Source organism: Cetorhinus maximus, chromosome 9 (genome assembly GCF_964194155.1).
Source record: "Cetorhinus maximus chromosome 9, sCetMax3.hap1.1, whole genome shotgun sequence".
NCBI classification, from domain to species: domain Eukaryota; kingdom Metazoa; phylum Chordata; class Chondrichthyes; order Lamniformes; family Cetorhinidae; genus Cetorhinus; species Cetorhinus maximus.
In genome coordinates, this window is record NC_135887.1 from 3,991,051 (window position 1) to 4,005,581 (window position 14,531).

Here is a 14,531-nt window from a genome sequence, read left to right on the forward strand (position 1 = left end):
TCACTGTTATATGGATTGGTTCTGTTCTTCCTACCTGTAAATTATACAATGAATAAATACCTGAATCTGTTACTTCAGGCTCTTCTACGTTATGGATCTCACAGGCTTTTTCTTTTGATTGAAAGTCTGCCTGATTCTATCCTTGCAATGTCTCATGAGGTGTCCGATTTGATAACAGTAAAAGCATTCGATTTTTTTTAAACTTCCATTTATTACAAGGTTATCTGCTTCCACCTCTGTTACCATTATTCCATGTTTTCCCTGCTAAGTCATTTCTTTTTATTTGTCTGCAAGCGGTGGCTGCTTCTCGCTTCTCATCAGAGCTGTGCATTTTCACACCCTTTTTGGCTGGGGCTCCCTGTCCAACATGGAGGTCGGCACCATTTTGCACTCCCTGTGTGGGGTTTGAGTCCCTCATTGCTCTTTCCATAGCCAGTGCTATTTCTAGCGCCTTCTGAAAATCAAAATTTGTTTCAGACAGTGATCTCTTCTGAATCATATCTTCATTTATAATCGCACACCAAACGATCTCTAGGCATATCATTTATGGATGTACCAAACTCAGAATATCCTGTTAACTGTTTCAGACTTGCCACATAACAAGCAAATGTCTACCCTGGGGCTTTATTTCTTGAGTTAAGTTTGAACCGTTGCACCATTACCAAAGGCCTGGGCTGATAACCACTCTTCACAAGGTTCACAAAGTCATCAACATTTTTCAAATCTGGGGCACTGGTGCCGTCAAACATCGAATCAATCCGTAGGTCTTATTCCCACACGTGGTTAAGAGGATCGATTGCCTTTCCTCCTCCCCTGCAATGTCGTTAACTTTGAGAAAGAATTCAACATTCAACATAATGAGAACAACCGTCCTCAGTTGGGTCGAAAGGGTCAACTCTTCCAAACTGCGGCATGCTTCACGGGGACTGCTTCAACGATTAGGGTGGAAATTCTACTTACAATTGCATGTGAGGCACTGCCAGATTTCGGTTCACCTGATTTCCTTCCTCGCTTTTTCTTGCTTTTTCCTCATCGTCAGTTTGTTGGATCCTGGCCACTAGTTTAATTAGATTAATGGATCTGTGTTGCACACTTGTTTCAGGATGGCCAAGTTGGTACCATAGACAGAGTAGGTCATCAAACAGTTCTTATGTAGAACACATTCTATTTATTTACAAAGGAACTCAACAGCTACACTTGTGCACTTACAACTCCAACCCTGTCTCTACATTACAGACTCTAACTCTAGACTACTCCTACTGACTACAAAGGTAGCCCGTGCTACTCTGCTATTGGATGCTAAGATCATGTGATCTTCCATTATAACATTCTTCTTAATTATTATTATCTATATTACACATCAGAGATAGCCTACAATTTCTTCATGTTGTCTTCAGTATCAGTTTTTGTCTGATTATACTCCTCTGTGGAGTATCTTGGGATATTTTCCTATGTAAAGGCATTATATATAAGGAAGTTATCATTGTTGCTGTATGGATCTATGCAAAGTAAATGCAGAGTTCAAAGTGAACAAAAAGCACTTAGCATTACATGGACAATTTCACGCAAGGAAACTATGAAGATATGGAAGATGAGATATGGAAAATTCATAACAAACTCACTTTCTGTGGGTGTAACCCATGCCTGTGTAAGTGTACAAATTTGGAATCTAATAACATTACTATGAAAATGGTGTTGAATTTACATCAATACAAGCATAAATTCAATGACACATTTATTATAATAACAACAGCATTAGGTAATCATTGTGGTTATAGGTCATATACGGGCAGATGGAGTACACAGTGGCAGCCCGAGAAAAGGTAATAAAGATGAACATATACTTGCACCTCTTATCAACTGTGTGTTTCAATAATGTTAACTAAGATAAACCAGGGAGAAAGGGAAGCAGAATGCTTACTCAATTGAATGAAGCTATTGCAGTGCACCTTCCTAACATTTCACAGTAAACTTTCATTGGAGTTTCAAAGAAATCTATGAATCCTGTCACCCAATTGTTTGCATGTAAGTGTGAAAAGAACTATCGAAGGTAATGGAGAGACTGATGGGAAAAAAATCAGCATTTGCTTTCAGCACAGAGAACTTATTCTGGTGCCCAAGAATCTGAATACATCAAAATAGAATAGCATAGCCAAAAAAACTATATTAAAGAGACCATAAAACCATAAGACATTGCAGCAGAAGTAGGCCATTCAGCCCATCAAGTCTGCTCTGCCATTCAACAAGATCATGGCTGATCTGATAATCCTCAGCTCCTTTCCTGACTTTTCTCCATAACCCTAGACTCCCTTACTGATTAAAAACCTATCTCATCCTTGAATATACTTAACAACCCAGCCTCTACAGCCCCCTCCGGTAAAGAATTCCACAGATTCACTACCCTCTGAGAGAAGAAAGTCCTCTTCATCCCTGTTTTAAATGGGCGACCCCTTACTCTGAGATTGTGCCCTCTGGTCTTAGACTCTCCCACAAGGGGAAACAACCTCTCAGCATCTACCCTGTCAAGTCCCCTAAGAATCTTATATGTTTCAATAAGGTCACCTCTCATTCTTCTAAACTCCAATGATTACAGGCCCAACCTAGTCAACCTCTGCTAAGAAAATCCCTCCATACCTGGGATCAACCTAGTGAATCTTCTCTGGACTGCCTCCGATGCCAGTATATCTTTCCTTAGATAAGGGGACCAAAACTGTTAACAGTATTCTATGTGTGGTCTAATTAGTGCCTTGTATAGTTTTAGCAAGACTTCCCTATTTTTATACTCCACTCCCTTTGAAATAAAGGCCAACATTCCATTTGCCTTCCCTGTTACCTGCTGAATTTATATGCTAGCTTTCTGTGATTCATGCACGAGGACCCCCAAATCCCTCTGTGCTGCAGCTTTCTGCAGTCTTTCTCCATTTAAATAATATTCGACTCCTCTATTCTTCCTGCCAAAGTGCATAACCTCACATTTTCCCACATTATATTCCATCTGCCAAGTTTTTGTCCACTCACTTAACGTGTCTGTATCCCTCTGTAGACTCTTTGTGTCATCCTCACCACTTGCCTTCCCACCTATTTTTGTGTCATCTGCAAACTTGGCGATCGTACATTCACTTCCCTCATCCAAGTCATTAATATATATTGTAAACAAGAATACTTTGTTTTTCTTTATTCTTTCATGGGATGGGGTGCCACTTAATATTTCAGAGGATAATTAACAGCCAACCACAGTGGAGTCCCATGTAGGGACTGTGCAGTTTTACTTCCTGAAGGACATTAGTGAACCAGTGGCTCTTTACAACAATCAATGATAATTTCATGGTCACCATTGCTGAGATTAGTTTTATATTCCAGATTCATTAATTGAATTCAAATCCCACCAGCTGCTTTAGTGTGAATTTGAACCCATATCCCCAGAGGATTGGCCTGGGCCTCTGGTTATTAGTCCAGTGGCATTACCACTAAATAGGCATTACCACTCCCTTAAATAGGAGACGTGTAACATGGGGTTTTGTAAATGGTAGTAAATGTGAATATTAAATATGTTGATAAAATTATTCAGGTTGAGCGTGCAAGTTGGAATGAAGATGATTACTACCTATGCTCATACCATAGCATTGGAACAGGAAGAAACCAAGAGATCAAACCTTTCTGCTTCCCTCTAGGCTTAGATAGGATAAATGTTCTACTCTCTTTCTTGTCTAACAATGATCTTTGGCTACAAATCGAGTCTATGACACCAGTATTTAAAGTTCACATTATATTGTGCTGAGTTTTCAACAAGATCCATCAATTTGAAGTTATTCCCAGTTTAAGAAACACACTGCAGTGCTCAAGGGTCTCTCATTCTAAATGCACAGAGTCGTTTGTCAGGTGAAATTTAGTGCAGAGGAAGGTGAAGTAATATATTAAACTGTAGAAGTAGAATTGGAGGACATAGTTTAAACTATTAACAGGTCATTCTAGAACTGATGTCTTTACCTAGTAACATACGGAATAAACTTCCTCTTAGATTAATAGAGGCACACACCCTGGGATCATTTAAGAAACAATTAGGTGCGGTAGGGGTCACACATGAAGATCTTTCTGCATGCGTGAGCAAAGGTGACTGGGATGCACTCCTCATTCACAGTTACCTTGTGACCTTATTGGAGGAGCAATAGGGGGGAGGACTTACACACTAAAAGGTAAAATATGCAAGGATTATAGGAACAACAAGGCTTATGGGTTCAGATACACAGATCTATTCCAATTGATAAGGCTATAAAATAGCATATGAGAACATAAGTTTTATAATACAGTTATAGAGGTGACAAATGTAATGTTAAACCTGGTTATGCCATAGTTGGAATGTGGTGTCCAGTTTTCAGTGTGAAGGATGTGCTAGGTCATCTAGAAGGAGCAGGAAAGATTAACTAACATGACACCGGGGACGAGAGTCTTTAGGTACGGAAAAAGCTTAAAGAAACTTGTGCTCTTTTCAATAGAACAAGGATGATTATGAGGAGATTTATGATAAAAGCAAAATACTGCGGATGCTGGAAATCTGAAACAAAAACAAAAATAGCTGGAAAAACTCAGCAGGTCTGAACATCTGCAGCAAGGAATACAGTTAACGTTTCGAGTCCGTATGACTCTTCAAGTTGTCATACGGACTCAAAACGTCAACTGTGTTCCTCTCCGCAGATGTTCAGGCTGATGTATAAACCCTTCCCCCTTGTTCTGTACCAGAAATCAACAAGACTTGTAAGACCAATGGTGAAAATATTAATATAAAAACTTGTAATTGGGGAAGAGAGATATACAATGTGCTAAAAGATGAGCTTAGTGTATGTATGGCAGGAAATATAAACTAATCTTTCAAATTCTGTGAAGGCTGAGGGAGTAACCAAAGAGAATAATCTTTCACTCAGTGGCTGTATGCTGATATATTGGTCAGAGAGTCATGGGTTCAAGCCCCACACCAGAGATTTGAGTGAGTCTAGCCTGGCAATTGTGTGTAGGAGGGGAAAGGAAATGCATTTTTAACAGTGATTTCACTTTCAAAGTACTTCATTGGCTGTGAATTGCTTTGGGATACCCTGTGGTCATGCAAGATGCTAAATTCATGGAAGTTCATTTTATAATGCAGTGATAACAATAAGATGAAAGTTATAATACTATAGCACCACCTACTGGTAATTGTTTATTTCAAATCAGAAGAACTTTTAAAAATTGTCTTTGTCTCTCCATAATAAACAGTTTATACAACAGAATGTGATTGTCTACTTATCTTCATTTTCAGCCTTATAGTAACTTGTTGATTTTTTTAGTCTACCAAGGTTAATCTTCATTCCTTCACATTCTGTTCAGATAGAATCATCTCAGATTAATCAGGTTTTTTTCTTTCTATTCAATGTGCAGGGGAGGTGGTGGTGTAATGTAATGTCACTGCAGTAGTAAGCCAGAGGCCCAGGCTAATGCTTTGGGGGCATGGATTCAAATCTGACTACAGCAACTAGTGAAATTTGAATTCAATTAATAAATCTGGAATACAAAGCTAGTCTCAATAATAATGACCATGATAACTACTATCATTGATTGTTGTTTAAAAACCCATCACTAAGGAAATCTGCTATCCTGGTATGGCCTACATTTGACTCCAGGCCCACACCAATATGGTTGACTCTTAACTGCCTCTGCAATGTAGCCTAGCAAACCACTCAGTGCAAGGGCAATTAGGGATGGGCAATAAATGATACCCTTGCCAGTGATGCCCACATCCCATGGAAGAATGGGAAAAAAAGACACAATTAAGTTTCTCAATAAACTATTGAGTCCTGTTTGTATTGCGTTTTTACAAGGTGTTGTAAAATATAGCATGCTGGGACAAAGCATGGGAGTGAAACTGGTCTTCGCAGTAGCATGAATCTGGCTCATAGCAAATCGGCAGCCATTTTAGAGCATTTCTATTGATTTCAAAGAAAATCAGGCTTGGAAAATTGGCTGCCGATTCATTATGAGCTTGCTGGCAAAGGCCAATGTCACTTCCTCCTGGTCTTTGTAGGTGGGATTATCCCTATGGTGGATGGTTGCTATGATAAGAGTTCATGCAAGTGCTGCTCAATGTGTTGCAATGATGTAAAGTTGATGACCACAACTGCACAAGTTTTTTGGATTGATTGTGCAGACTGGGAGGGGAGAACGAGTGAAGGACTTCGATTATTGTTAGGTTTACTGTGTTAGGGCCTGTGCACTTCAGGTGAAAGATCAAGAGACTTGGGGATATTTCTCTATGTTACACATACCATATAAAATGCAAGCAACTGTTATCCACCAGATGAAAGATATAAAATAACCTTATAGTATAAAGAGCCGTATGTAGATAAATAATGTCCTGCCACTCAGCTGCTGTCCAATTTTATAAATGTATGCTCCTGGAAGGACATAACACTGTGAGGAATACATCCATGAGTTGCTAATATGCACTTCAAGTAAGCAAAACTCCCCATCAGGACCGTGCTTCAGTAAAATCGCTGCACTTTAAACTTATCCTTCCATAAGAACAGTCCTGCCATCATCCTATTTTTTGTTTTAAATGTCCATCTGCCTAAGTGCCCAAGCAAACAAGACTTTAATTTACTAGGGAAAGCCATGTTAAATGTATAAGGGCTCTATTCAAGCTGGGCCGTTACTATTATGTCTGGTGGTAGTCAATGAGACAAAAAGGCAGCATTCAATTACTGGAAACAGCTTGAAGAACCACAGGCTTCTACTCATCATCAGATCATTGAAACATAAGAAAAGGCTGGAGAGATTTGCACAAGGATGTGCGTGATTGTGCCTTTGTAAAGTGTCTTGGGACATTCTTGCAAGTTCTTATAAGTATATATGTGTTGTTATCAAGGACATGAGGTGGTTGCAGATGGACATAGACAGGTTGAGTGAGTGGGCAAAGATCTGGCAAATGGAGTTTAATGTGGGAAAATGTGAAGTTGTTCACTTTGGCAGGAAGAACAAAAAAGCAGAGTATGACTTAACTGGAGAATGACTGCATAATTCTGAGGTGCAGAGGGATCTAGGTATTCTAGTACATGAGTCACAAAAAGTTAGTATGCAGGTCCAGCAAGTAATTAAGAAGGCTAATGGAATGCTATCCTTTATTACGAGGGGGATTGAACATAAAAGTAAGGATGTTATGCTTCAGTTATACAGGACATTGGTGAGACTGCACCTCGAATACTGTGTGCAGTTTTGGTCTCCTTATTTAAGGATGTAAAAGCATTGGAGGTGGTTCAAAAGAGGTTTATTAGATTGATACCTGGAATGAATGGGTTGTCTTAGGAGGAAAGGTTGGACAGACTGGGCTTATTTCCACTGGAGTTTAGAAGAGTGAGAGGTGATTTGACTGAAATATACAAGACCCTGAACGGCCTTGACAAGGTAGGCGTCAAAAGGATGTGGGTGAGTCCAGAACTAGGAGGCACTGTTTTAAAATAAGGGTTCAGCCTTTTAGGACAGAGATGAGGAGAATTTTTTTCTCTCAGAGTGTTGAGCAACTTTGCAACTCTGTACCTCAGAAGGTGGTGGAGGCGGGGCCATTGAATATTTTTAAGGAAGAGGTAGAGAGATTCTTGTTAGGCAAGGGAATCAAAGGTTATCGTTGTTAGATGGGAATGTTGAAATCGAAACACAAGATCATCAGCCACAATCTTATTGAATAGCGGAGCAGGCTCGAGGGGCCGAATGGTCTACTCCTGTTCCTATTTCTTTTGTTCTTAGTTTTTGTCACCCATCATCTCATTGAAAGAATGGTACTTCTGGCAATTCAGCACTCTTATCAGTCCTACACTTATTTTATGCTAAAGTCTTGATGTGGAGCTTAAATGTACAATTTGTTCAGCCAGAAAGAGAATAACGACTAGCTGAGGCAAACTGACACTACGTTATACCTACGGCATAACAGTCCTCTAAAGCCCAGTGAGCTATAAAATGCCCTTGTACTGTGAATCACGTTTGTCTTTGCAGTTTGGTTTCAGTGAAGTGCAGACTTTGAAATACTGTAAATAATATTCTCTTTCCTTCAACGCGAACGACCTTATGGGATGGCTCAGGTTTTGAAAATGTAAATATGTTGCTCTGTAAAATAATGTATTTTCTTCTGTTTCTCATTGTATGACTGATTGTTGTATACCTTACACTAAGCAGGCACTGATGATGCTTCATTTGCAGCAGACAAACCATGAAAATACTCATCAGGCTCTCACTCCACTTTGTATTCCATTGCTTACCCTATCTTCGTCCTGGCTATTATTTTGTGTAATCTGAAAAATCACTTGTCATTATAGTTTGTTTCAGTTTCTGTCCAATTGGGGAAAGATGCTAACACCTATATTGCACGAAAAAAATAAACCATTATCCAGCCTTTTTTTTTTGATCCACCATTTTCTGTTGCTCATTTCTCCAAAGCCTTGTTATTTTTAAGGTATAATTAAGGATAATTTTACTATAATCTCCAGATTTACTTTTCATTTTCTAGTGCTGATTTTAATGGGTTCTCTATCTATTCTGAAAGGAACTTATCATCTGATCGGTGACCCCAGCATCACATCTAAACTACAACGACTCTACTATAGTGAATTACACTAGCAAACACATTTTCTTGCTCCTCCAAATATGCTGCCCTTTACACTCTCCTGCTTTTCTGCATCCTCACTGCATTGAAATCAAGACTTTGTGTATTTTGCATTTACTTATTCCTGCCTTCCACCCTATCAGAGAACTTTCCTTTCGTAAGTCGTGGCTCAGCGAGTATCACTCTCAGCTCTGAATCAGGTAGTTGTCCCACTCCAGAAATTGTCACTTGGAGTTCTGTTATTAGCAGAGTTTCCAGGACTACCATCCTACGGCATCATTCGACATCAATGTAGCCATCTGGGAGAAAGTGTTAGAAACACTTAATAAATCAAAACCTTGTCATTAATCATTTAGATCGCTAAACACATGGTCAGGGCTAACACTGTGACGACAACCTCATGGTACTTTTTATTGAAACTCAAATTAATCATTCTAGACAAACTTTATGTCTTGATGTTGCAGTGTGATATTTATAACTGGCACATTAGCAAACTTCTGATCAATAGGTTAGAAAAAGACAAAGCCAGAAGTACACTAAATAAGGGTGCACTGGTACTAAAATGACTGGTACTACTTTTGCTTTTCTTGTGAACAGTTGCTATGGGGAGTCATTTGATCGACTTTTTTTTTAAAAGTGCAAAAGTCACTATAAGAACATAAGAAATAGAAGCAGGAGTAAGCCAGACAACCCCTTGAGCCTGCTCTTTAGCTCATGGCTGTTTTTTTTATCTCAACTCCATTTGCCCATCCTATCCTCATATCCCCTGTTCCCTTAGTGTCCAAAGGTCCAGGCTCACTCATTGATTTTTTTCATGCATTCATGGGATCCAGGCATTGCTGGGAAGGCCTCCATTTATTGCCCATCCCTAATTCCCTTCAAAAGTGCCTTCTTGGACCGCAGCTGTCAATGTGGCACAGGTATACCCACAGTGAAGGAACAGCAGTATAGTTCAAAGTCAGGATGGTGTGTGGCTTGGAAGGAACTTTCAGGTGGTGGTGTTCCCTTGCCACTGATCATTCGGGGTGAGGTACCTGAAGGCTGCCACTGCTTAATGAATTGTACCGCAGTCCCCTCAGGAAAGGAAGGGGGTTCAAATTAAAATAAACGTAAAACAATTTGATGACCGTCTATTTCTGAAGGAAGCATTTCTGCAAAGAAACTTTCTGGAAAAAAAATCTGGAATGAGAAACATGATATCATTACCCAAACCTGAGATACAGCCACATTTATTACACTAATGGGTTTGCTCAGCTGAATAGCTGGAAACAGCTACATGGGAATCAACCTCACATAATTGTAATTATATTTGTCTTAGTTTCTCAGGTACTCAATGAAAGGAATCAGCACTACATTCACTCCTGGTTTCATCTGCAGATTGCCAACTGATGTAGTGTGAAGCTAAATTGGAAAAGATTTTATAAAAGCTTTCACACTGGAGAACATTTGTCAAGTTCCACTTCAACTTACTGATGCTCAGAGTACTCAGTATCAGATTTCAGTTTAATGTTATGCTGTCTCAGATTCTAGACATTGTGGACAAGGTAAATTATGAACAGGGTTTGTCTGTACATTTTGATGCCGTTAGTGAACAATACTAACTTGATCTCATCAGGGATACGGAGTTTTTAACTGAGGGCAATTCAAAATACAATGGTATTTAATAAATTACTTTGAAGGCTTGTTTATTAGTGAGATTTTTCTTAAATGAATGCTGGAAATTGGAAAGGAAAATAAGAAAAAAGCAAAATACTGTGGATGCTGGAAATCTGAAATAAGAACAGAAAATGCTGGAAAAACTCAGCAGGTCTGGCAGCATCTATGGAGAGAGAAACAGAGTTAACATTTCGAGTCCGTATGACTCTTGCTCAGAGCAATAGATGTTGGAAATACCATGATCAACATTTGAACAAGGTAATTTGAGTTTCAGGTAAAGCTCTCCATTACAACTTGTTCCACACGGGCCCTGGTCAATGTAGCCCTTAATAGCAACGTAACCCTTTCTGTCACAACTGGAGGCAGCCAGGGCAGTGGATTTGGGTGCTCAATTCCTCTGTGAAATCCAAACAGTGATGATCTGGTACCCAACTCTACTTCCTCCTATTCATTTTGCACATGATTCTGCTAACTAGTATATCCCACCAAAGAACATAAGTAATCAACAGCTCCTCTCATGCTCATGAACCACCATGGTTCATATGGACAATGTCCTGTTTTATCTCCCTATATGAGTACAATTGCAGTCCATACACTGTCCACATGCATAAAGTGCAAATGAGTTAAGGGACATGATTTTCTGGCTCTGGCACACACAATTCACACCACCATCAAACACATATGCCGAGCAGAATTTGCCTGATTTAGTTTTCTTTCCATTTTTCTGAAACAAAGTTAAACAGGTACCAACAAGTCAAATTAGTCCAAAGCCTTCCGTTGCATGACTGTTATATTTCATTGAAAGTAAGGATGCTGGATATGCCAAGGGAACACATCACTGCTAACATCATCCCACATGAGGCATTGTGGAGCTTTATTTGATTGCTGGATATAATCATTAATTAAGCACAGGATAAAAATTATGCGCACATCGGTGAAGCACAAGATTAAAAGTACGTTGCTGAGAGCACAGATTGTTAGTTGATTTGTGTCATTCTGAATCATGGCTCAAATAATTGTGAAATTCATTATTTTGTACAAAGTAACAGTAACATTAAAAAAGTAACATTTTGGCTGATCAATTTTTTTTAAAAACTGACTCTAGAAATAAAACATATTAAAGTATGCTCCAAATCAACCAATTTCTGATTCCTCTCAGTTGAAACTTTAGAATGGATCACAACATCAACTTAAATTTGCATTATTAAGTCTTATTGTTTAATCCAAAGCTATTAGATTGAATGAGATTGATACAGGATGTTGTGGTGGATTTGCAGTAACAACTTTCTGTGACAAACATCAGGATTTGGGTTAAATTATATAATTTCTTGCTTTGTAGAGGATTGACAGTCTGGCCAGATTTCTCTAATATGGTGCATGATGACCTCTGGTACAGACATCCTGATCCAACTGTGATACTATGCTTTCTCTGCAACTTGTAATATTCCAACAATAAAGAGGTATGAACATATATTCAGTAATTCAAATGGACTCAATAGAAAACTGGGTGAACTTCCATTGCACTGGACCTTTGTCCATGTTTGAGTGATCCCATGCAAATACCTGTAAGGCAAAAATGATAGCTCTGCTTTTGAGATTGCTAAATCTGGTTTCAGTTGTCTCACTGCTCATTCAACGGAAGAGCAGCATCAGCAATGCATAAAGTTTTCAATTTCTATCTTAGAGACCAGTAATTCTGAAGACACCGTCTCTTTAAATCTCTGTTGGGTTGGCGTTTTCAACATAGGGCATTGTTTTTTTTACCCTGACAGTTTCTAATTAGTTGGAATTGTAATACAGAAAGAGCAAATTCTGTAACCTGAAGAATGCAAAGCAACATCTATGGAACCCAGCCAAGAGCACTATTACAATCCAGTGATTCATTACTTCGCAAGCATATGCTGAGATCTGCAAACATTACATGTGGCAGAAAATGTTGGCTGCGAGATACTTCTGATCACACAAATGGAAAAAATCTTTGTACACAACATTTACTTTCTGAAAGACAATTCCTAGTGCCAAAATTCATCTACAACAGGCCATAATGCCAAATTATACATTCAAACTAGCTCCAAATATCACAACAATGAGGTCTGCTAAAACATGTTTTCACATTTTCTACTCCTTCAAAAGGGGATATATCTTTTAGAGTAATTCCATATAATCATTTAGCTTTAGAACACAATAAGCAGCAGAATGGGTTTCTTGACAAGAAAGACTTTTAACCTAAAGTATTCTTAAGATAAATTAACTGCTTTTCGCTCTTGATAACTGAGTTCAAAGCACAATAAATTGTTAGTCAAGTGCTTTTAGGGAACAGTAAATCAAATTAGCTTTTTTTCCCAATTATAATTTACCTTAACACACCAATTTGGTTTCGAATGTTACCCTTGCCCCTCCAAAAACTATAACACCCAATCTAAAATTACAATCATTCCCTTTGAGTCACGAGGACCGTGACATACCAAATTTCCAATATTATTTACCTTTGTCCAAAATTAAGCCTTTGTTTTCTTCGACTGGATTAATTTTGATTTGAGGTTAAACAACTTTATGTTTAAATGCAACATAATGATCGGCAAAAGCAATATTAAGGAGAAAAGCTGCTGGAAGTGTTTTTTAAATAGATCACCAAGTCAAAGCAGAGGCTGTGCTCAGAATTTTACATTTAAGTAAGAAAAGTATGCAAGTGAGAAAAAGTAATTATTTTGACCGAGCTTGTTTGACCAGGTATAAGTGTAAACGACCCGCGTACACATCCACCCCTCCATCATTTTCGCGTGGTCCATCTCTGACACTTCCCTTCCCTTCCTTGACCTCTCTGTCTCAACTTCTGGTGATAGACTGTCCACCAATATCCATTACAAGCCTACCGACTCCCACAGCTACCTCGACTACAGCTCCTCACACCTCGCTTCCTGTAAGGACTCCATCCCATTCTCTCAGTTCCTTCGCCTCTGTCGCATCTGTTCTGATGATGCTACCTTCAAAAACAGTTCCTCTGACATGTCCTCCTTCTTCCTTAACCGAGGTTTTCCACCCACGGTCGTTGACAGGGCCCTCAACCGTGTCCGGCCCATCTCCCGCGCATCCGCCCTCACGCCTTCTCCTCCCTCCCAGAAACATGATAGAGTCCCCCTTGTCCTCACTTATCACCCCACCAGCCTCCGCATTCAAAGGATCATCCTCCGCCATTTCCGCCAACTCCAGCATGATGCCACCATCAAACACATCTTCCCTTCACCCCCCCCGGCGGCATTCCGTAGGGATCATTCCCTCCGTGACACCCTGGTCCACTCCTCCATCACCCCCTACTCCTCAACCCCCACCTACGGCACCTCCCCATGCAAATGCAAAATATGCAACACCTGCCCCTTCACTTCCTCTCTCCTCACCATCCAAGGGCCCAAACACTCCTTTCAAGTAAAGCAGCATTTCACCTGCATTTCCCCCAACTTAGTCTACTGCATTCATTGCTCCCAATGCAGTTTCCTCTACATTGGAGAGACCAAACGCAGACTGGGAGACCGCTTTGCAGAACACCTTCGGTCTGTCCGCAAGAATGACCCAAACCTCCCTGTCGCTTGCCATTTTAACACTCCATCCTGCTCTCTTGCCCACATGTCTGTCCTTGGCTTGCTGCATTGTTCCAGTGAAGCTCAACGCAAACTGGAGGAACAGCACCTCATCTTCCGACTAGGCACTTTACAGCCTTCTGGACTGAATATTGAGTTCAACAACTTTAGATCTTGAAGTCCCTCCTCCATCCCCACCCCCTTTCCATTTCTTCCCCCTCCCTTTTGTTTTTTCCAATAATTTATATAGATTTTTCTTTTCCCACCTACTTCCATTATTTTTAAATCTATACCTTTTATGCCCTTTTAGTCTTATTTCACCCCACCCCCACTAGAGCTATCTGTACCTTGCATGTCCTGCTATCCATTCTTAATTAGCACATTCTTTTAGATAATAACACCACCTTCAACACCTCTTTGTTCTTTTGTCTGTGACATCTTTTGGTCATCTCCACCTATTACTGACCGCTTGTCCTAACAACCCACCCCCCACCTTAAACCAGCTTATATATCACATCTTTTGGTTATCTGCTCCTATCACTGCTTGCTTGTCCCTACAACCTCCCCCCCAGCCCCCCCACTACCCACCTTAAACCAGCTTATATTTCACCCCTCTCCTATTTTTACTTAGTTCTGTTGAAGGGTCATGAGGACTCGAAACGTCAACTTTGTTCTTCTCC